The sequence below is a fragment of the Macaca nemestrina genome, chromosome 3, assembly GCF_043159975.1.
Source record: "Macaca nemestrina isolate mMacNem1 chromosome 3, mMacNem.hap1, whole genome shotgun sequence".
Taxonomy (NCBI): Eukaryota; Metazoa; Chordata; class Mammalia; order Primates; family Cercopithecidae; genus Macaca; species Macaca nemestrina.
Window position 1 is genome coordinate 47,004,165 of NC_092127.1, and position 21,642 is coordinate 47,025,806.

General features: G+C 37.4%; 1 protein-coding gene across 10 annotated transcripts in view; it reads left to right on the forward strand.

Moving 5' to 3' along the window:
• LOC105493295 (inositol polyphosphate-4-phosphatase type II B) overlaps positions 1 to 21,642 on the forward strand; it is an 822,839-nt gene that overhangs the window by 380,978 nt on the left and 420,219 nt on the right. For all 10 annotated transcript variants that reach the window (XM_011760836.3, XM_011760835.3, XM_011760841.3 and 7 more), the window contains one exon: positions 5,825 to 5,888. The gene's annotated coding sequence lies outside the window, so the exon portion shown is untranslated. The remainder of the gene's footprint in view (positions 1 to 5,824; positions 5,889 to 21,642) is intronic.

Below are 21,642 nucleotides of genomic sequence, written 5' to 3' on the forward strand. Positions count from 1 at the left end.
CCTGTCTCTACTAAAAATACAAATAATTAGCCGGGCATGGTGGCAGGCGCCTGTAGTTCCAGCTACTTGGGAGGCTGAGGCAGGAGAATGGCATGAACCCGGGAGGCGGAGCTTGCAGTGAGCGGAGATCGCGCCACTGCACTCCAGCCTGGGCGACAGAGGGAGATTCCATCTCAAAAAAAAAAGGGGGAGGTTTAATTGTTCCATGGTTTTTCAGGCTTTCCAGGAGGCATAGTACTAGAAATCTGTTCCTGATGAGGTCTCAAAAAACTTCCACTCGTGGTGGAAGGCAAAGGAGGAGCAGGCACATCACATGGTGAGAGAGGGAGCAAGAGAGGGAGGGGAGGTACCAAATTCTTTTGAATAACCAGATATTGCATGAAGTTAGAGCGAGAACTCACTAATCACCAAGAGAGTGGTGCTAAGCCATTCATGAGCGATCCTCTTCCATGATCCAGTCACCTCTGACCAGGCCCACCTTCAACAATGAGAATCACATTTCAACATGAGATTTTAAGGGGACAAACATCCAAACCACATCATTTTGCCCCTGGACTCCCAAATCTCATGTCTTTCTCATATTTCAAAATACCAATCATGCCTTTCCAATAGGCCCCCAAAGTCTTAACTCATGCAAACATTAACTCAAAAGTCTCAAGTCTAAAGTCTCATCTGGAAATTAGTTCCTTCCATCTATGAGCCTGTGAGATAAACAAACAAAAAACTAGTTATTGACTCTCAAGATACAATGGTGGTACAAGCACTGGGTAAACATTCTCATTCCAAAAGGGGAGAAAATTGGCCAAAAAGGGGGGCAATAGGCCCCACACAAGTCAGAAACCCAGCAGGGCTGTCATTAAATCTTAAAGCTTCAAAACAATCTCCTTTGACCTCATGTCCCACATCTTGGTGTGAGGGCTGGGCTCTCATGGCCTTAGGAAGCCCTGCCCTTGTGGCTTCTGTGGGTCCACATGGCTGCTCTCCTAGGCTAGAGTTGAGTGCCTGCAGCTTTTCCATGCTGAAGCTGCAATCTACTGGTGGCTCTACCCTTCTCAGGTCTGGAGTTCAGTGACCGCCTTACCACAGCTCTACTAGGCAGTGAACTGGTGTAGACTTTTTGTGGGTCTCCAATCCCACATTTCCCCTCAGCATTCCCCTAGTAGAGTTTTTCTGTTGGGGCTCTGCACTGGTGATAGACTTCTACTTGGGCAACCAAGCTTTCCTACACATCCTCTAAAATCTAGGTGGGAGTGGCCAAGCCTCTTTCACTCTTGTATTCTGTGCACCTGCAGGCTTAACACCATGTAGAAGCAACCAAGGTGTATAACAGCTTGTGCTCTTCAAAGTGGCAGCCTGAGCTATACCTGTACCTAAACCCCACTGAGTCAAGGTTAGAGATGGAGTGGCCAGGATGTGGGAAGCAGTATCCCAAGGCTGATCAGGGCAATGGGGCCCTGAACCTGGCCCGGGAAACTATTCTTTCCTCCTAGGCCTCTGGGACTATGATGGCAGGGGCTTCCTTGAAGACTCGTAAAATGCCTTTGAGACCTTTTTTCCATTGTGTTAGGTATTTGCACTTGGCTCCCTTTTAGTCATGCCAGTCTCTCTAGCAAGTAGTTGCTCTGCAGCTTGCTTGAATTCCTTTTCCGAAAATGCTTTTTCTCTGCCACATGGCCAGGCTGCAAATTTTTCAAACTTTTACTTTACTTTTACTGCTTCCCTTTTAATTGTAAATTCTAATTTTAAGTCATTTATTTGCCCTTGTATCTCATTTAGGTTGTTAGAAACAGCCAGATCACATATTGAATGCTTTGCTGCTTAGAAATTTCTTCTGCCAGATACCCTAAATCATCGGTATTAAATTCAAATTTCCACAGATTCCTAGGGCTTGGACAGAATGCAGTCAAGTTCTTTGTTAGGGAATAAGAAGGGTGACCTTTATTCTGGTTCCCAATAAGTTTCCCATTTTCACCTGAGATCTCTTTAGCCTGGACATCAATGTCTGTATCTCTGTCAGCATTTTCATCACAACCATTTAACCAGTCTCTAAGAAGTTCCAAGTTTTTCCTCATCTTCCTGCTTCTTGTGAGCCTTCCAAACTCTTTCAGCCTCTGCCCATTATCCACTTCCAAAGCTGCTTCCATAGTTTCTGGAACCTTTATAGCAACAGCCCATTCCTCAGTACCAATTTTCTGTCTTAGTTTGCTTTTGCATTGCCATAAAGGAATATCTGAGGCTAGGTAATTTGTAAATGAAAGATATTTGATTCACAGTTCTGTAGATTCCATAGGAAGTGTGGTGACAGGATTTGCTTCTCGTGAGGCCTCAGAAAGCTTCCAATTATGGTGGAAGGCAAAGGAGAAGCAGGCACGTAGATGGTGAGAGAGGGAGCAAGGTGGGGAGGAGGTGTCACACTCGTTTAAACAACCAAGTATCACGTGAACTTGGAGCGAGAACTCACTTATCACCAAGGGGATGTTGCTAAGCCATTCATGAGGGATCCTCCCCCAGGATCCAGTCACCTTCCACTAGGCCTCACCTCCAATGTTGGGAATCACATTTCAGCCTGAGATTTGGAATCTACAAACATCCAAACCCCATATCAAGGGCCACAAAAAGAATGGATACAGGGACCAAAGAAGGCACTAGCCTATATAGAATAAGGTGGAAGCACAATAGGAGGCCACCTCAATTTTTTTCAATATTATGCATTTTAATTCTAAACAATAATGTTCAATTCAGTTTAACACCCAGAAGTTGTTTAAGATAGAAGTTTGAATTTTCTACTGAAAGAAAACTTTCATGTCCTAATTAAAGAAAATATCCTATTTGGTCATTTATCATGAAGATAATGATAAATGTTAAATAAGGCCTTATTTGCATTAACTCTGTGGGATGTGTATTTAAGGTGACTACACACTTCAGTGGGTTTTAGTAAATATTGGTTCTTGCTACGTGATGGGAGCTGACAAGTAATGAATGACTCCATAATGGGAACAAAAAAAAGTCTGAAAGACTCAGACTCACGTAAGACAGTTGACCTTTCTGCATCATAAACTTTTGTCCTTTGGACTTGCACAGCTATCCAGTTTGTATTTGATGTATTTATTCATTGCTATATAAAGTGTTACCCTTCTTCTGTATGCATTACTGGTATTTAAAAAAATTATTCAAGGGCTTATTTGGACACTATGGACTATATGAGACTATGTTGGCCTCTGTGTGTTCTTATTTTATTTGCAAGTTAAACTCATCACCTTTGCAGAAGTGATGTCAGCTAAAACATCCAGAAGAGATGTGCAGTCTGTTCCATTAATAAGGACAGGACACTGCCATCTACTCTATACAACAGAGCACAATGCTTAGCTTTGGGTGGGTTTGAAAAAGATAAAAGATAAATTATGATGTTGTTCAAGTGTTAAAATAAAACTCCTATCTCAGACACTTAAGGACCACAAAACTTTGACCAAAGTGTCTTGTAAAGTCTACCTGATGGAAGTTTGATATAGCAAACATGTGACTTTTCTATATTATTTTCTGTTTTGAGTTTAGTAATAGATGGTTTGTATTTTCTTTAGTTGCAACTAAGTGATCAGTTTCATGATTTCTCTTATTATGAAACATGTTTTTTTTCTTAACACTTATCTTAAAAGCAACTCTGGGTCTACCAGGCTCAAAAAATGAGAAAACTTAAGAAAAATTGGAATATTTTGTTTTCCCCAAATTAAAGGAGGCCTGGTATAATTTAAAGCTTATTCTTTGTAGTTTCACCTTCTTATATTGAAAACAATACAGAATGATGAGAGATATATAATAATGTGAATGAGAAAATTGTGTATCTCATCTGCATTATTGACATTACTAGGGGAAAGTTTCTTTCAAATAATGTACAATGGTGAAACAACAACATTAATCTAATGAGTTACTACATCTTTTGACCAAATAGTATGAAATCTTGGCAACTGATAGTAAATTTACAATTTGAAAACTGTTCCTGATAATAAAACAGAAAAAAGAACCAGGTAACTTTTTTAATACACTTATTGAATTAGATATAATAGTAAATTTATTTATTTATAGCATGATATATAGTGGTAAAATGCCCAAACTCTGGAACTAGATCAGTGGTCTTTTTTTTTTTTTTTTTTTTTTTTTTTTTTTTTTTTTTTGAGACGAAGTCTCGCTCTGTCACCCAGTGTGGAATGCAGTGGCCGGATCTCAGCTCACTGCAAGCTCCGCCTCCCGGGTTTACGGGATTCTCCTGCTTCAGCCTCCCGTGTAGCTGGGACTACAGGCGCCTGCCACCTCACCCGGCTAGTTTTTTGTATTTTTTAGTAGAGACGGGGTTTCACTGGGTTAGCCAGGATGGTCTTGATCTCCTGACCTCGTGATCCGCCCATCTCGGCCTCCCAAAGTGCACTTTGGGAGGTCAGTGGTTTGAAATTCAAATACTACCCTTTGCCTGTGGGACTCTGACTGAATTACTTCACCTGTCTTTGCCAAATTCTCTCTATGTAATAATAATGGTACCTCCCTCATAGGGTGCTTGTATTGGGGGTCCTCAAGACTACCTTTAGGCTTGATGATTTACTAATGTATCAGTCTGTTATCACGCTGCTAATAAAGATATACCTGAGACTGGGTAATTTATAAAGGAAAGAAGTTTAATTGAGTCACAGTTCTACAGGGCTGGGGAGGCCTCAGGAAACTTACAATTATGATGGAAGGGGAAGCAAACACGTCCTTCACATGGTGGCAGCAAGTAGAAGTGCAGAGCAAAAGGGGGAAAATCCCCTTATAAAACCATAAGATCTTGTGAGAACTCACTATCAGGAGAACAGCAGCACTGGGTAACCACCCCCATGATTCAATTACCTCCCACCAGGTCCCTCCCACAACATGTGGAGATTATGGGAACTACAATTCATGATGAGATTTGGATGGGGACACAGCCAAACTGTATCATCTAAGATAGAGAAAAGCTGTATAATCATAGTCATGCTTTCTTATAGTGAAAGTATACAAATTAAGAACAGCAAAGAGAAAAGGTTCATGATGCAAAGTCCGGGAACAAACTCCCAGGTATCCTGTCCCAGTGGAGTCACATGGAGATGTGATTAAAGCTGCCAGCAAAATGATATGTAACCCATGAAGTGTGGTAAACCAGAGAAGCTCAGTTAAGCTTTGGTTTCTAGAGTTGTATTAGATATCACTCACATAAGCATGCAGCATTGGATGATTCAGACACCAGACCCCCTTCCCACAAGCAAAAATAAATGTTCATCATAAATCACATTTTAGAATAAATTTATCTGGTCCAACTGGAACAGCATAGCGTAAGGCCTCATGCATACAAAACACTCTTACCAGGTAGACTCTTCCAGGAGTTCAGATGTTATCTCCCAGAAGCTAACTGAAGGCCAGACCTGAAGATTCACCTTTCTTTGTGATGGGCAGAGTTTGAGTAACTCAGGCCTGCTGAGTTAACCCTTTCTTGCTGAGTAGTTATGAGGAATAAATGAGTTAATCCATGTAACTTAAAATAGTGCCTGGCATAGGATAGTACTTGGCACACTTAAGCAGCAAACAAGGATCAGCTATAATTTATTCTGGAGGAGCTCTACGAGCTGAATAAAGCTGACTAATTTGGGATAGAAATAAGAAATAGCTATGTTCCATGAATCTTGTGATGATGATAACTCCCCAAGTTTAAATGATGGGTACTATAAGCATATATATTAAACACTTTACCTATGGGTGCTTTAGTAAGAAGATTTCCAGTAAACACTCAATCCTGACTTTTTTGTCCTTTTGTTTTTTGCAGAGCCTTGAAACCAGCAAAACAATAATCGAAGAGCAATTCTGTCAAGGGAAACACCATAAATCAGGTACAAGAGTCATTCTTAACATATAACATTAACACATTATATTCATTTCAACTGATGATCAATTCAAACTTATTAACCAAATGTTTTACAATAATGCCAGTTAAGTATTTTAGCATATGTGTGACTGCATGTTATAGATGAGTGACCATAATTTTATAGATAAATTAATTTCTATAAATACATTAAACTAATTTTGAGAGTTTTAGTTAGGCCAGGCCTACCGTAGGCAGAAATGTGAAGAAATTTTAAAAAATAATGTTATTACTTATCAAATCAATGCATATGCACTAAGGTTTTGTTATTTGGAAAACACTCATCTGTAAGGCGATTTTCTAGAATTGGACAAATCAGGCAGTACTTACATTCCAGTAGAGGAGATTCAGGAGATATCTTTTTTTTTTTTTTTCTGAGACAGAGTCTCACTCTTGCCCAGGCTGGAGTGCAGTGGCGCAATCTTGGCTCACTGCAAGCTCCGCCTCCCGGGTTCACACCATTCTCCTGCCTCAGCCTCCCGAGTAGCTGGGACTACTGGCGCCCGCCACCAAGCCCGGCTAATTTTTTGTATTTTTAGTAGAGAGGGGGTTTCACCGTGTTAGCCAGGATGGTCTCGATCTCCTGACCTCGTGATCCGCCCGCCTAGGCCTCCCAAAGTGCTGGGATTACAGGTGTGAGCCACCACGCCCGGCCCTCAGGAGATATCAATATATAAGTAAAAGCGGTGGTAAGTGCTATGATGTAAAATAACAGAATTCTATGGGATAAAATATTGGGAGACAAGTAAAGAATTTACTGTGGATTGGGTAGACAGAGGCTATTTCTCTGGAAGATGACATTTAAACTGAGACCTAAAGTATGAGAATAAAGAGTCCCAGGTAGATGGAACAGCATGGAATAAAGAAAATAAATGAAGAAAAAAAGAAAGAAAATAATTAAAAGAAGAATAGTGTGGCTACAGTAAAGTCACAGAAGGGAAGACAGATATAAATGAAGCTGGGCTGAAAATAAGATGAAAAGCCCAGCCCCATAGGTCTTTAATATCCATCGTAAGATGCCTTTGGACTTGCTCTGCTTGCATTTCTGTGTGATGTCATTTGGTTTCCTCTCCTGGTTCCCTGTATATAGATGCTTTCGAGTCTGTCACCTGACCTCACCTTACCCCGACGTGTGTGTGTGTGTGTGTGTGTGTGTGTGTGTGTGTGTACTATTATTTAACTTATTATTTCCTGAAGTCATTTCCAGGATTATATTGGGAAATCTTTCAAAAGTTTACCTCTTGGGAATATGCATTTTAAGAGATTTCTTTTGTACCTGAGACTGGCCTGCTTTTAGGGAACTTGACCTATTTTATGGCTATGTGCATTAAACTGTGTTAGATAATTTTCTAGAATCTAGATAATGCAAGCCAGAAAAAATCTGTGTGCTTTATTGGTTTATTTTTTTTCCAGCTGAAGATTTTTCTTGACCTTAATTATATGGTTAATTGCCTCAAATCCTGATTATACTTTACATGTGAAAATATAGCCTCAGGTATCAAGAACAACTGGAGTAAAAGCTTCCTAAATAATTTTCAACATTAGCATTAGTAATATTGATTCTCTTAAACCAAACAGAGAAAAGCTACACAAATAACTGTTTGCATCTCAGTTAATCTGAATCATATTTCTTTCCTTCGAAAATGCTTATTCTCTTTGATTTATAAAGTTTTATAATGCAGGCTTCTGAAAAAGTCCTAAAGTAAGGCAAATGACTTGGGGTAATGCCTACTTTAGTACTTTAAAGAATGATTTGATCTTTAAGAAATAGCTATGTTCCATGAATCTCACTCTGTCACTCAGGGTCTCACTCTTGTCACTCAGGCTGGATTGCAGTGGCGCAGTCATGGGTCACTGCAGCTTTCACCTCACAGGATCAGCTGATCTTCCCACCTCAGCTTCTCTCAGTAGCTGGGACTACAGGCATGCACCACCATGCCGTCTAATTTTTTTGTAGAGATGGGGTTTTGGCATGTTTCCATTCTTGTCGTGAACCCCTGAGCTCAAATGATCAGCCCATCTTGGCCTGCCAAAGTGCTGGGATTAGAAGTGTTAGCTATCATGCTGGGCCAATGATTTGATTTTATATAAAATGTGGAAATTTTGTCTTTGCAGCACTAAAAGTCTGAAAAACCCAGAGTGGATTTATGCTTATTCTAGCAGAGAAATTTTCAGTATATGTGTTAGAAAGGGCATCGACTTTTTTAGACCAATTCAGCATCTTCCAATTAAGTTGACTGTTATTAAAAACTGAGACAAACATCACAGAATTTCCTAGGATTTCATAACTTACAGACAAAATGGCTTGTTTCGTTCCAGAAAGACAAGAGACAGCTGCTTTTTAATTACTACTCTTGCCATTTGCTTTCTACTAGAGATGTGTCTCAAACATGGAATCTAATTAGAAATCTTAATTGAAAATGGATTCTTAAAAAAAGAAAAGAAAGAAAATAGACCAACATTGAAGCATAAATGTAGGAAGAAAAACATCATATTCCCGCCGGATTGAATAATCACCCATCTGAAAATTAGTTGGCCTCTGGGGAGCATGTTTTTGACACCAAACTGAACTTTACTGTTTCCTTTTTCAGGAGGAATTTTCCAAACCAAATGAGGAGTCTTGTAATCTGTAAATTATAGTTTTTGGAGATTATATTTTTCTCAGGATAAAAGCAATGGTTGTGAATTTTGAAGCCTGGGTTAAATCCCAGCTGCTTTACTTGTTTCTAGTGTGACCCTGAACAAATTTTGTAACTATTCTTAATCTCAGTTAGCTCTTCTCTAAAATGGGATTTGCAAATTCTGTTTTTCAACATTGTTTCTGTCTTGTTGCTCTCTTAACTGACACATTGACTGGTATATAGTAGCGTATCTAGATATAGTAAGTTCTAGAAAGGAAGGGAAGGAAGCTTAAAAAGCAAGGAGGCTAACTTTAAGAACATATATCTAAGACAATATTGCAAATACAAAACATTGAGAAAGTGCTTATTGATTCTGTACACTGGAGGCAAAGACTTAAAGGCACATTCATTTATCCTTTTATTAAAACTATTTTTTCTTGCAGATGTTCTAGATTCTGCTATCCAGATTTAAACTCCAGTTAGAGGCATAGTAACATATAATTTCTGAATTACAACACTTTGCATGCTGCTAAGCTTGATAGATGCTCAATTAATATTTGATTGATTGAGTGAAGCTATGAACTAACAGTGCTAGGGTGCAAACAGCCCAAATTGTCCTATTCTCTGGTTTACAAACCTCGTATCTAACATCTAGAGTAAGAGAAATTACACTTTTCTGTGACTTTTTTCATTCATTGATAGTAGAGATTCTAGTCAGACTGAATAATCACCCATCTGAAAATGTGCTGCTTCTGCATGTACTGCTACCATCGGATTGGCCAGTTTGCTATTATTTGTGTATATTCCACATTACTACATTTTTGTCTTTACTCACGTTTTTTAATATCTTCCATTGTCAATATTTTCTTCCCTGTTTTTCTTTCCCATTCTTCCTCCTTCCTTCTTCATTTCATTCTTCCTCCTCTTCCTTCCTTTTATCGACCTTCATGTTTTTGATGCAAAAATTTATTAAATTCTTATAAAAATAATTGTCTCGGCCGGGCGCGGTGGCTCACGCCTGTAATCCCAGCACTTTGGGAGGCCGAGGCGGGCGGATCACAAGGTCAGGAGATCGAGACCACGGTGAAACCCCGTCTCTACTAAAAATATAAAAAAATTTAGCCGGGCGTGGTTGTGGGCGCCTGTAGTCCCAGCTACTCGGGAGGCTGAGGCAGGAGAATGGCGTGAACCCGGGAGGCGGAGCTTGCAGTGAGCCGAGATCGCGCCACTGCACTCCAGCCTGGGCTGGGCGACAGAGCGAGACTCCGTCTCAAAAAAAAAAAAAAATAATAATAATAATAATAATTGTCTCCATGAAACTGTCCTAGGTATTTCCTGAGATAATGATCTTATCACCTTTGTTTTGTTTTTATTTGTTTGTTTTCAGGCACTGTCCTTTGATCCGTATCTGTGAAAACTGAGCCTGAAATACAGCCAGTGGAAGTCAAGCCACATAATATGTTAATGCCTCTTTCCTTCTATCCTCTACTCTACCCTCAACCTTTACTAACAAACAAACAAAAAGAAAAACACCAAGGGAGTGTCCCACTGGCAAAGCTTGCAGCTTCCTTCCACACTGCTTTCTAGGTTACTGGTGGGATGAATTATGCCATGATCACCAGGCTGCAGCCATATCAGTTGTCTGAGTCAGGTTGGCTTTTTGAATGAGTCCTTAATTTTTGTTACTGTTTTCCTCAAAGTCAGGAGCCAGGCTCTGCAGCACGGTGAGCTAGGTGTCTTAATTCCCAGGACACCTGCCTGCATCAATTTCCTTGTGGACTAAACTTATTTTGAGTATTTCTCCCTGATTTATGACTTGGATATACACATGACGCTGAGAACTGCTCCTCCACAGAAGCCTGTTCTACCATTTTTCTATCAGCCACACCAAACCCAAGGGAGCCTCTTTTTTATTGATGTGTATTCAGATCAAATTGAAGCATATCAATTAAATTGTGACAACTGTTGGCTCCTTTATAGATGAGTGAATATTTCTGTCCCAGTTTTATCCTTCTTACTGCCTTGTCAAAAGGATTTCTATTTGCTACTTTTTTTATTCCTGCAAATCTTTTCATTGATTTCACATTTGTTATTATCAAAGGTTTCAAATTGTTCCTCTCTTAGGCCATTTCCCACTCTCCTGGCCATATTAATAATAAATATAAGTAAAATAAATAATACCATAATATTTAATGACCCCTTCTAAAATACTTTTTATTTTTATTCACTGTTTAAAAATTTACATACAGTAAAATTTTCACCTTTGGCATACAGTTCTTTGAGTTTTGACAAATGCACACATTTATGCAGTCACCACCACAATCAAGGCACAGAACACTTAATATTATCCCACAAAACTTCCCTCTTCCTGTTCATTTATGGTCAAATTCTTTTGCTTACTTACTGGGCTTTTTCTATACCTTTAATTCTGTCTTTTGTATTTATGCCATTAAAATAGAATTATACGTTACACAGCCTTTTGAGCTGGCCACTTTTTACTTACCATATTGTGCTTGACATTCACCCATTTGTCTCTTTATTCCTTTTTATTTTATTTTACAGGTTTATTACTGTGTAATTGTCCTTTTACTATTTGAAGATCTTTGGGATTGTTTTGGATTTTTAGTTGCTTCTTAAAAACCACTAAAAGCATCTGCATCCAGATTTTTGAGTAATCAAAGATTTCATTTCTCTTGACTAGACACCTAGAAGTTAGATTGCTGAGTCATGTTGTAGGTGTGTATTTAATTTTATAAGAAACTACCAGACTGGGGCAGGTATGGTAGCTCACGCCCGGAATCCCAGCACTTTTGGAGGCCAAGGTGGGAGGATTGCTTGAGCTCAGAAGTTTGAGACCAGCCTGGTTAACATAGTGAAACACTGTCTTTAATAAACAGAAACTAAAACTAAAAAAGAGCTACCAGGTATTTTCCCAAAGTAACTATACAATTTTGTGTTCCCACTTGCAGTGTATGAGAGATCTAGTTGGTCAACACCCTTACCAGAGTTTGGTATTGTCAGTCTTCTAGAATGATTTATAGTTATTCTAATATGTATGTAGTGATAGTTCTCTGTGATTTTAATTTATATATTCTTAATGACTAATGACACAACATTTTTTCCATGTGTTTATTTACCATTGGTATATCTTATATGTTTTATTTGGTGTAGTGTCTATTTAAATTATTTGTCCATTGTTTTTAGTGAATATTTTTGTTCCTTATAGAGTTCTAAAAGGTCATTAAATATTCCATATTGAAATTCCTGATCGCATATAAGTTTTGCAGATATTTTTTCCAATGTGTAGCTTGTCTTTTCATTTTCTCAACAGTGTATTTCACAGAGTGGAAGTTTTTAACTTCAATAAAGTCAACTTTACAAATGATTTTCTTTTATGGATTGTATTATGTTTTCTGTTATATTAACAAATCTTCACCAAGGTCTATAGGATTTTCTCCTATATTTTTCTGCATAAGCTTTATAGTTTTAGGTTTTGTAATCAGATTATGAATAGTGAGTTAATTGTATAAGGTCTGAAATGTGTTCTTTTTTGTTTCTTTGCACATAGGCATTCAATTGTTACAATATTTATTCAAATAATTATTTTTTCTATCCATTGAATTGCCTTTGAATCTGTAGAAAAATAATTGATTATGTAAGCATGTATTGTCTCTGTCTTATTATTCTGTAACTATTCTTCTTCCAAGGTCTTGTTATTTTTTAAATTAAGTAGTTTGAGTTCTCTGATTTTGTTCTGCTTTCTCAAAACTTTGCTATTCATTGTTTGCTTTTCCATATATAGTTTAGAATTAGCTTTTTCTTGATATCTACTAATATTCTTGCTTGGATTTTGATTTATTTATATTCAATAATCTATAGATCAGTTTGGGCAAAACTGACCTTTTACCAATAATGTGTCTTCTAATCCATGAGCACAGTCTATCTATCTATTTAAATAGATCTTATTTATTTCTCTCATCAATATTTATAGATTATAGCACACAGATTCTATAAAAATAATAAAACTGAATGACATTTTATGTTCTTTATATTTTATATTCTATATGAAGAACATAAAGAGCAAAACTGGAGGAATCACATTACCTGACTTCAAGTTATATTACAAGGCTATAGTAATATAACAGCTATAGTAATATAAAGGCTATAGTAAAAAACAGCATGGTACTGGCATAAAAACAGACACGTAGACCAATGAAACAGAATAGAGAGCCCAAGAACAAAGCCACACACCTACAGTGAACTCAGTTTTGACAAACGTGTCAAGAACGTACACTGTGAAAAAGACAGTATTTTCAATAAATGAGGCTGGAAAAACTGTATATTCATAAGCAGAAGAATGGAGCTAGATACCTATCTGTCACCATATACAAATAAAAATGAATTAAAGATTTACATCTAAGACCTCAAACTATGAAACTACTATAAGAAAACATTGGGACTCTCCAGGACATTGGTCTGGGCAATATTTCTTGAGCAGTACTCCACAAGCATAGACAACCAAAGCAAAAATGGACAAATGGGATCACATCAAGTTAAAAAGCTTCTGTGCAGCAATGGAAACAGTCTACAATATGAAGAGACAATTCACAGAATGGGAGAAAATATTTGCATACTGCCTATCAGACAAGGGGTTAATAATCAGAATACATAAGGATCTGAAACAACTCTACAGAAAAAAATCTAATAATCCTATCAAAAATGGGCTAAATATTTGAATAGACATTTCTCAAAAGAAGACACACAAATAGCAAACAAGTATATGAAAAGGTGCTCAACATCACTTATCATAAGAGAAATGCAAACCAAAACTGCAATGATATATCATTTCACCGCAGTTAAAATGCTTTTTATCCAAAAGACAGGAAATAACGAATGCTGGCCAGAATGTGGAGAAAGGGAACCCTCATACACTGCTGGAGGAAATGTAAGCTAGTACACTCACTATGAAAAACAGTTTGATGTTTCCCTGTTTCCTCAAGAGACTAAATATATAGCTACCATATGATCCAGCAATCTCACTGCTGGGTATATACCCACAAGAAAGAAAAACAGTATATAGAAGAGATATCTGCATTCCCATGTTTGTTGTAGCACTATTTACAATAGTTGGAAGCATCCTAAGTGTCCATAAACAGATGAATGGATAAAGAAAATGTGGTACATATACACAACGGAATACTCTTCAGCCATAAAAAAAGAATGAGATCCACTCATTTGCAACAACATGGATAGAACTGGAGATAATTATGTTAAGTGAAATCAGGCAACCTCAGAAAGACAAATATATGTTCTCCCTTATTTGTGTGATCTAAAAATCAAAACAATTGAACTCATGGACTTAGAAGGCAGAAGTATGGTTATCAGTAATCTAGGAATAGTAGTATTCTTAGGGGCAGGTGAGGATGGTTAATGTTTATGAAAATAATTAGAAAGAATGAATAAGACCTACTATTTGATAGCATAATAGAGTGACTATGGTTGATAATAACTTAACTGTATATATTAAAATAACTAAAATGGTGTAATTGAATTATTTGTAACACAAAGGATAATTGATTGAGGGGATGGATGTCACATTCACCATGATGTGATTATTTCACATCATGAAATAATGAGGTTTTGATACCTCACAAACATTTATACCTACAATGTACCCATAAAAATTTTAAATACAAAAATTGTTTAAACTGTATATTCACAGAATTGTATGTGAAACCATCACTGCAATCAATATTGGAACATTTTTATTTTTTCAGAAAGAAACCTTATGCCCCTAAAGCCATCACCTCAATTTTGCTCCAACTTCCCCAGCTCTAGTAACCACTAATCTACCTTTTGTCTCTATAGATTTGTCTCCTCTGAACATTTTACATGAATAGAATTATACAGTATATGGTTCTTTCACATAGTATAATGTTTTCAACATTCATCAACATTTGCAGGATATATAAGTACTTCATTCTCCCCCTCCTACTTTTATTTTGGTATAATTGAAAATTAAAATAGTATATAATAAACTCACTTATTTCTAACTTTTTTTTCTAGAAAATTTTGGAATTTCTATGTAAACAGTTATGTTGTCTGCAAACAGTGATGGCTTTATTTTTTTGCTTTTCAATCTGTATGTCTTTTATTTTGTTCTTTTGTTACCCTTATTGCATAGGCATCATACCTCTGATGTACACAGGAGAGATTAAAGTGAACATCCTTGTCTTATTCTCATTTTTATGGGCAAATAATTAAGGATTTTATCATTCACAATGCCCATTATCTGATTAAGGATCTGGCCTGTCAGTTTTCTTGGTAGCTTTTAACTACAAATTCAATTTCTATGAAAGGCATAGAATTATTCAGGTTACCTATTTCTTCTTGAGTGAAATTTGGTTGTGTCATTTAATTAATTGGTCAATTTTATCTGTTTTTTTGTTTACCTTCATAATATCAGAATATCTCCTTATCATATTAACGTTTATGGTCTATATGATTATTGGGGGAACCTACCCCCGATAGTCAATGTGGGTCCTTTTCTATTTTCCCTAAGTGTCAGCTGGTCTGAGAAATAAAGGAAAAGAGTACAAAAGAGAGAAATTTTAAAGCTGGGTGTCCAGGGGAGACATCACATGTCGGCAGGTTCCATTATGCCCCCTGAGCTGTAAAACCAGCAAGTTTTTATTAGTGATTTTCAAAAGGGGAGAGAGTATATGAATAGGGTGTGGGTCACAGAGATCACATGCTTTAAGGGCAATAACAGATCACAAGGCAGGAGGTCAGGGTGAGATCACAAGGTCAGGGAGAAACTAGAATCACTAATGAAGTTCCCTGTCCAGCTGTGCACGCATTGTCATTGATAAACAAGGTTCAAGAGCAGAGAACCAGTCTGACTAGAATTTGCCAGACTGGAATTTCCTAATCTTAGCAAGCCTGGGGGCACTGCAGGAGATTAGGGCATGTTTCATCCCTATCTACATCTGCATAAGGCAGACACCCCCAGAGCTGCCATTTCAGAGGCCTCCTCTGAGAATGCATTATTTTCCCAGGGCTGTTAATTATTAAAATTCCTTACTGGGGAAAGAATTCAGCAATACTTCTCTTACCCGTTTTCAGTAATAAGAGAAATATGGCTCTGTCTTGCCCAGCCCACAGGCAGCCAGACTTTAAGGTTATCTCTCTTGTTCCCTGAAAATTGCCATTATCCTGTTCTTAAGGTGCCCAGATTTCATATTGTTCAAGTACACATGTTCTACAAACAATTTGTGCAGTTAATGCAATCATCACAGGGTCCTGAGGCGACATTCATCCTCAGCTTATGAAGATGTTGGGATTAAGAGATTAAAGTAAAGGCAGGCATAGGAAATCACAAGAGTATTGATTGGGGAAGTGATAAGTGTCCATGAAATCTTCATAATTTATGTTCAGAGATTGCAGTAAAGACAGGCAGAAGACATTGTAAAAGTATTAATTTGGGGAACTAATACATGTCCATGAAATCTTCAAAATTTATGTTCTTCTGCCATGGCTTCAGCTGGTCCCTCCATTTGGGGTCCCTGACTTCATGCAACATCGATATCCTCTCTTCCATTCTCAATACTGGTAATTTATATATTTTCTGCTTTCTTTGTCATTCCAGGTAGAGGTTTATCAATTAACCTTTTCAAACAATTAATTGTTGATTTCATAGATTTTCTCTATTTTGAATTTTCAAAGCTTAGCTCATTTATTTGAAACTTCTTTTCTAATGTAAGCACTCTATATTTTTCTATGAGCACCATGTTAGCTGCATCCAACAATCTGATATATGAGTGTGTTTCCCAGTTCCCAAATGTTTGTATTTTCCAGGTATATTTTGTTATTGAATTCTAGTTAAATACCATTGTGGTTTTAAAACTTTATATGATTTCAATTTTTTATTATTTTGTGGTTCATGTCAAAGAATGGGGACTGTTCTTTGATCAAAACCATGAGAAAACAAAGAAGGAAAATGAAAAATTCACTGTATTAAGGTTAACTTCTCCAAATTTTAACTCCTTTCAACAATTTTCCTGTTTAACTTATTTTTTTAGAGTCTTTAGGTAGCTTGTTTAGTGTATGTACTCTTAATCCGTGTGAGGTATAGCTTTTAGCTGCCCTGATGCATCTTGGCTAGAAATAAAACAATTAACAACTTTGCATGTATGAATTCTCTCCAAAATAGATATTACCATTTTCCCAATTTATTGTAAGGGGACTAAGGGACAGTATGGCTAAGTAAATTGCCCAAGGTCCCAGAGTAAATGAAAAGGCCTAGGCAGTTTGGATCCATAATTGGTCCCAACCACTTTGCTGTACCTCTCTCATTTTGAATTACTATAATGATAAATGCCATGTGACATGACAGGGATCCAGATGAGCACTGCAGACTAACACAGTGTTAATGAATACAGGAAAGACACCAAAGCAATAGAAAACAGTCATTCAAAAACAAACATATTAACTTGCCTAGAGAAGGGAATAAAATCTTGTCAAGAAATTATCAGAGTAGTTCATGCACGGGGAAAGAAGGAGTGGGTTTTAAGTGGTAAAAATGTTCAGGGGTTAGGAGGGTGCATGGGAGGTGTGCAGAAATGAGTTTTATGTTGGTTATGCTAATTACAAATTGAAAGCCAGTACTCTGGCAAGGGCAGAATGTGAATGAAACATTTCTATTTACAACAATAAACTCTATATAGTAGGTGCTCAATAAATTCATATGACATGAATTAATCATGATATTTCCTCCCTTCTGACATGTAGGGTCAAAACAGTCCTAAAAGCTAGTGATCTTTTACTTGAGATTAAGAAGATGGGGAAGGAAGAATGAACGTCTACGCATGTTTTTTTTTTTCAGTTTTCAGTGACATAAATCATATCATACTTTTACATAAAATATGAGCTCATATCCTTCTACTAACTCAGTGGCAAGCCTTCATATACCCCAGTTCATCACAGAGGATTAACCCATGTTTCACAGGGCATTTGTTAAATCAGTCCATGATTTCCTCTAGTCCCATGAGTTGCTCAGAGAAATGCTGAATGAATTTGCAGGTGGAACAATGGCCTGGAACTTCATTGTTTGCACTATTTCTTCTTGTAGATATTCCACCCAGTTCGAGTTTAGCAGTTAAATTTTTATTTTTCATTTTTTCTCTTATTCTCACTGTAGAGCAGTATTATTGAATAAATATTTTAAGGTAGACTGCGTGATTGTGTACATATTGGAGAGTAAGGAAACTGCTTGTGGTACAAAGAATTAAGATGCATTATGTGTATGCAGTAGGCAATAGGGAAAGAGAAAACTTAGTTTTGTCATATTATATTCTTTGCAGATTACCTCAGGCATTCAATGAACTTCTCTGGAGAGCTAAAGTGAAATTACAATAATCACATATATATATTTATTCTTGCCTGCCATCATAAAAAGCAGAAGATAAAATTTTAATTGAATTCATTATCTGTCTTACTTTGAAATGTTAAATTTCAAAATAAAATGAGTAATCCGTCATCAGAAACTATAGATAATTTAGTCAATACTAATTTGAACCTGAAATGTATCATCATAAGGAATTCAGTCAGCCCTAGGAATTAATAATGTGTGATGATGTCTGCATTAAAAATGTCCTGAAGATACAATCGAAGCTTCAGTTTTAGTTTTGCTTTAGCACATGTATTTAACTAATCTTGGGTACATGTGTGGCTGTGTGCATAAGGATTTTGAAACATTTGACAGTGCTGAGGCCACGCTTCTTTAGATTCCTCTACTTTGGTGCATGCGAAAAAAGAATCTCCAGTCAAATTATAATTTGCTTTATGTATTTCTGCTTCCTGAGATAGGAAGCTAGAAGTCACTGTATTTGGAATTTTCAGTTTGTTTGAAGAAAAGTATCAGAAAAAGTCCTGTCACCTTAAGTGTGGGCAATATATTCTTTTTCTTTACTTAGATTTCCAGAAGATGTCAGAGAAAGGCACTGAAAAGTCCTTATCCATCCAGCAAACTGTTATATAACTCTCGTGTTCTTTAAAAAACAAACAAACAAACAAACAAAAAAAACCTTTGCTGTGTGATAGCAATTTTATCTTTTCAAGTGTTTGGGGTTCAAGGTTTCACAAGATTTTGTTAAGCAGGCAAAGTCCAATGTGTCGAGTGAAGTATTTATAGAAGAAAAAGTTTCCATGAAGTTTCAGTCTTTTCTAGAACATCCAGTGAAAGTTTCTATCCTTTTGATGACATGTGAGAAGCAACCAAGTGTGTCACACACTGAAGAGCAGAGTAAAAAGCTCACATCAAAACAAAAGGCCTCTTTAATCCTCATGTGGCCACTAGTCAGCTGGATACGTGAAAAACTCTTCAGATTTGTCTCTGAGCCTTGGTGTTCCCATCACTTACATGAGATGACTACCAGTTTCTTTATACCTCTTCAATTCTACGTTCTCTTAAAACATTTTACCCCCGTGTTTTAAAGATTTAGCCAAGCCCTTTCAAAGAAAAGATGGAGATTCCATCAAGCAGGTGTTTCTGTCTTCACTTTGTAATTCTTCAGGATGCTTTCCCTTTTGCTGAATGACACAGAACAAAATCTAACGAGTCAGATGGCTGACTCACTGCATTCCCAAAGTGGGTCCATGTGTTCCCCTTCAGGACATCGGGTCATTGTTGGAAACTATTCAAATTCTGATTCAGATCTGATACTATTTGAGTTGTCACAATTAAGGGTGCCTCGTCAATGAGCTCATGTACTTTGCAGGGACATGGATGAAGCTGGAAACCATCATTCTGAGCATATTATCACAAGGACAGAAAATCAAACACTGCATGTTCTCACTCATAGGTGGGAACTGAACAGTGAAATCACTTGGACACAGGGTGGGGAACATCACACACAGGGCCTGTCGGCAGATGGGGGGTTGGGGGAGGGATAGCATTAGGAGAAATTCCTAATGTAAATGATGAGTTGATGGGTGCAGCAAACCAACATGGCACATGTATACCTATGTATGAAACCTGCACGTTGTGCTCATGTACCCTAGAACTTAAAAGTATAATAAAAAGGGTGCCTTGTCACAGAGATAGAGCACCCTCCTTTACTTCATATACATTACTCTTATCCTAATTTGAAATGAGTGAATAACAGAACTGATCTCTGATTTACAATGAATCAAAAGCACAGTGCTTCTGTTTGTTCAGCTGAGGTCTCTGCCTTGCTGCTTTGTGTGCTGTCCTTTTAACTGTCACTATTTTGCTAGTTCCAGTGATCATGGATTACTCATTGTGATTTGGAATCATTTCTTGACTGGGATTGTGATCTCCAAAAGGCCATCCTATAATTTAAAGGAGCAATAAAAGAAACTATTATCTCTTTGTTAAGTAATCAGAATGTTGGGTCTGGATAACTGGATGTATCCAATCATTAGAAACTATTTTCAGGCCAGGTGCGGTAGCTCACACCTGCAACCTTAGCACTTTGGGAGGTTGAGGCAGGCAGATCACTTAAAGTCAGGAGTTTGAGACCAGCCTGGCCAACATGTTGAAACCCCGTGTCTACCAAAAATACAAAAATTAACTAGGCATGGTGGTGTGTGCCTGTAATCCCAGCTACTCAGGAGGCTGAAGCAGGAGAATCGCTTGAATCCAGGAGGTAGAGATTGCAGTGAGCCAGGATCGTGCCACTGCACTCCAGCCTGGGCAACAGAGTGAGACTCCATCTCAAAAAAAAAACAAAAAACAAAAAACAAAAAACAAAAAACAAAACAAAAAAACAGCAACAAAAAAGGAAACTATGTTCAAACACCAATGATTTTGAATCTTTATTCTTGAGTTTTTTTATTCTGGCTTATCCACAGAAAGTATATTTGCATCAAGAACCAGTAAAAGAACCAGAGATGAGTATGTCACAAACACACAGGATACTATAAATAAGATCATAAATACACCTGTTGTGTTTTGATTTTCACTTTTCTATCTATAGGTTGTAGTACTTGGATATTAAATGCTATATTGATAGGTTATGCTTTTTTTGGGGGGAGGAGTTATTTTTAAGAATTAAGAAAAATGTAATTAAAAACAGCACATATAAGATAAATGTCTTCTAGTCCTTCCTTCTTTGTTTCTATCCCTCTGCCCTAATTTCTTTCTCAAGAAATAATAGAAGTTTGAAAAATTTTGTGTGTGAAAAGAAGGAGAAAGGGCTCTAGTACTGGAGACTCCAGTTCACATCTATGTTTCTCCAATTAGTAAGTGGATCCTGGAAGAAATTACTTTTTAATCTTTAGTTTTGTATCTGGAAAGCTGAAGTTACATGATAAATTTGTTATGAAGATTAATGTAATGCATATAGTATGATAGCATACAGCATGGCACATAAACATCCTCAGAAAATCGTGGCTACTGTTGACTAAAATGAATTTCAAAAACAGCAGTAAAAATAGAACTCTGTGGAAATTATGGATGGATATTAGTAGCACCTCTCCTGATTCAGTATTTCCAAGGAAGAAAGGGAAGTGTGATGTTCTAGTCAATGGTATTTTATAGAATTTATTCTATCTCTGGTCTCTCTCTCCCTCTGCATTCTTCTATATGTCACACTAGTTTGAACTGCAGTGTGTCCTAAAACCCACATTGCTTTCAGTGAATTGTTAAATTCTAGATGATCTCGCTTTGATGACATTAAGACACTAGTTATTATTATGAGCTCTGCTCTAACTGTCCTTGCCAACCTCCAACACATTCCTAAGTTTGGCATACCATGAAGTGGCTCTGTTTAGTCCCAGAGGTACTTTGGTCTGTCCTTGCCAGGGGCTGAGTGGGGTGCCAGGAGTTGGGCAGCAGAGTTGAGGCTGGGGAGAGCAAAGATGAAAGGGAGTGAGAGCTGGGGACAGAATCTAGGCTGGGTCAGGGCTGCTCTATGGTAAGAGTCCATCACAAAGAGGTCAATTTCTTATAGGGAATGAGAGAGAAGGTGAGTGTCCAGCACCAGGAAGAGAGAACTGAGATTATGAGACCCTGGGCAGCCTGGAAGTACTGATGGTACGACATGAACCAATTGCTGGAGAGACTGAAGCCCAGGCTAG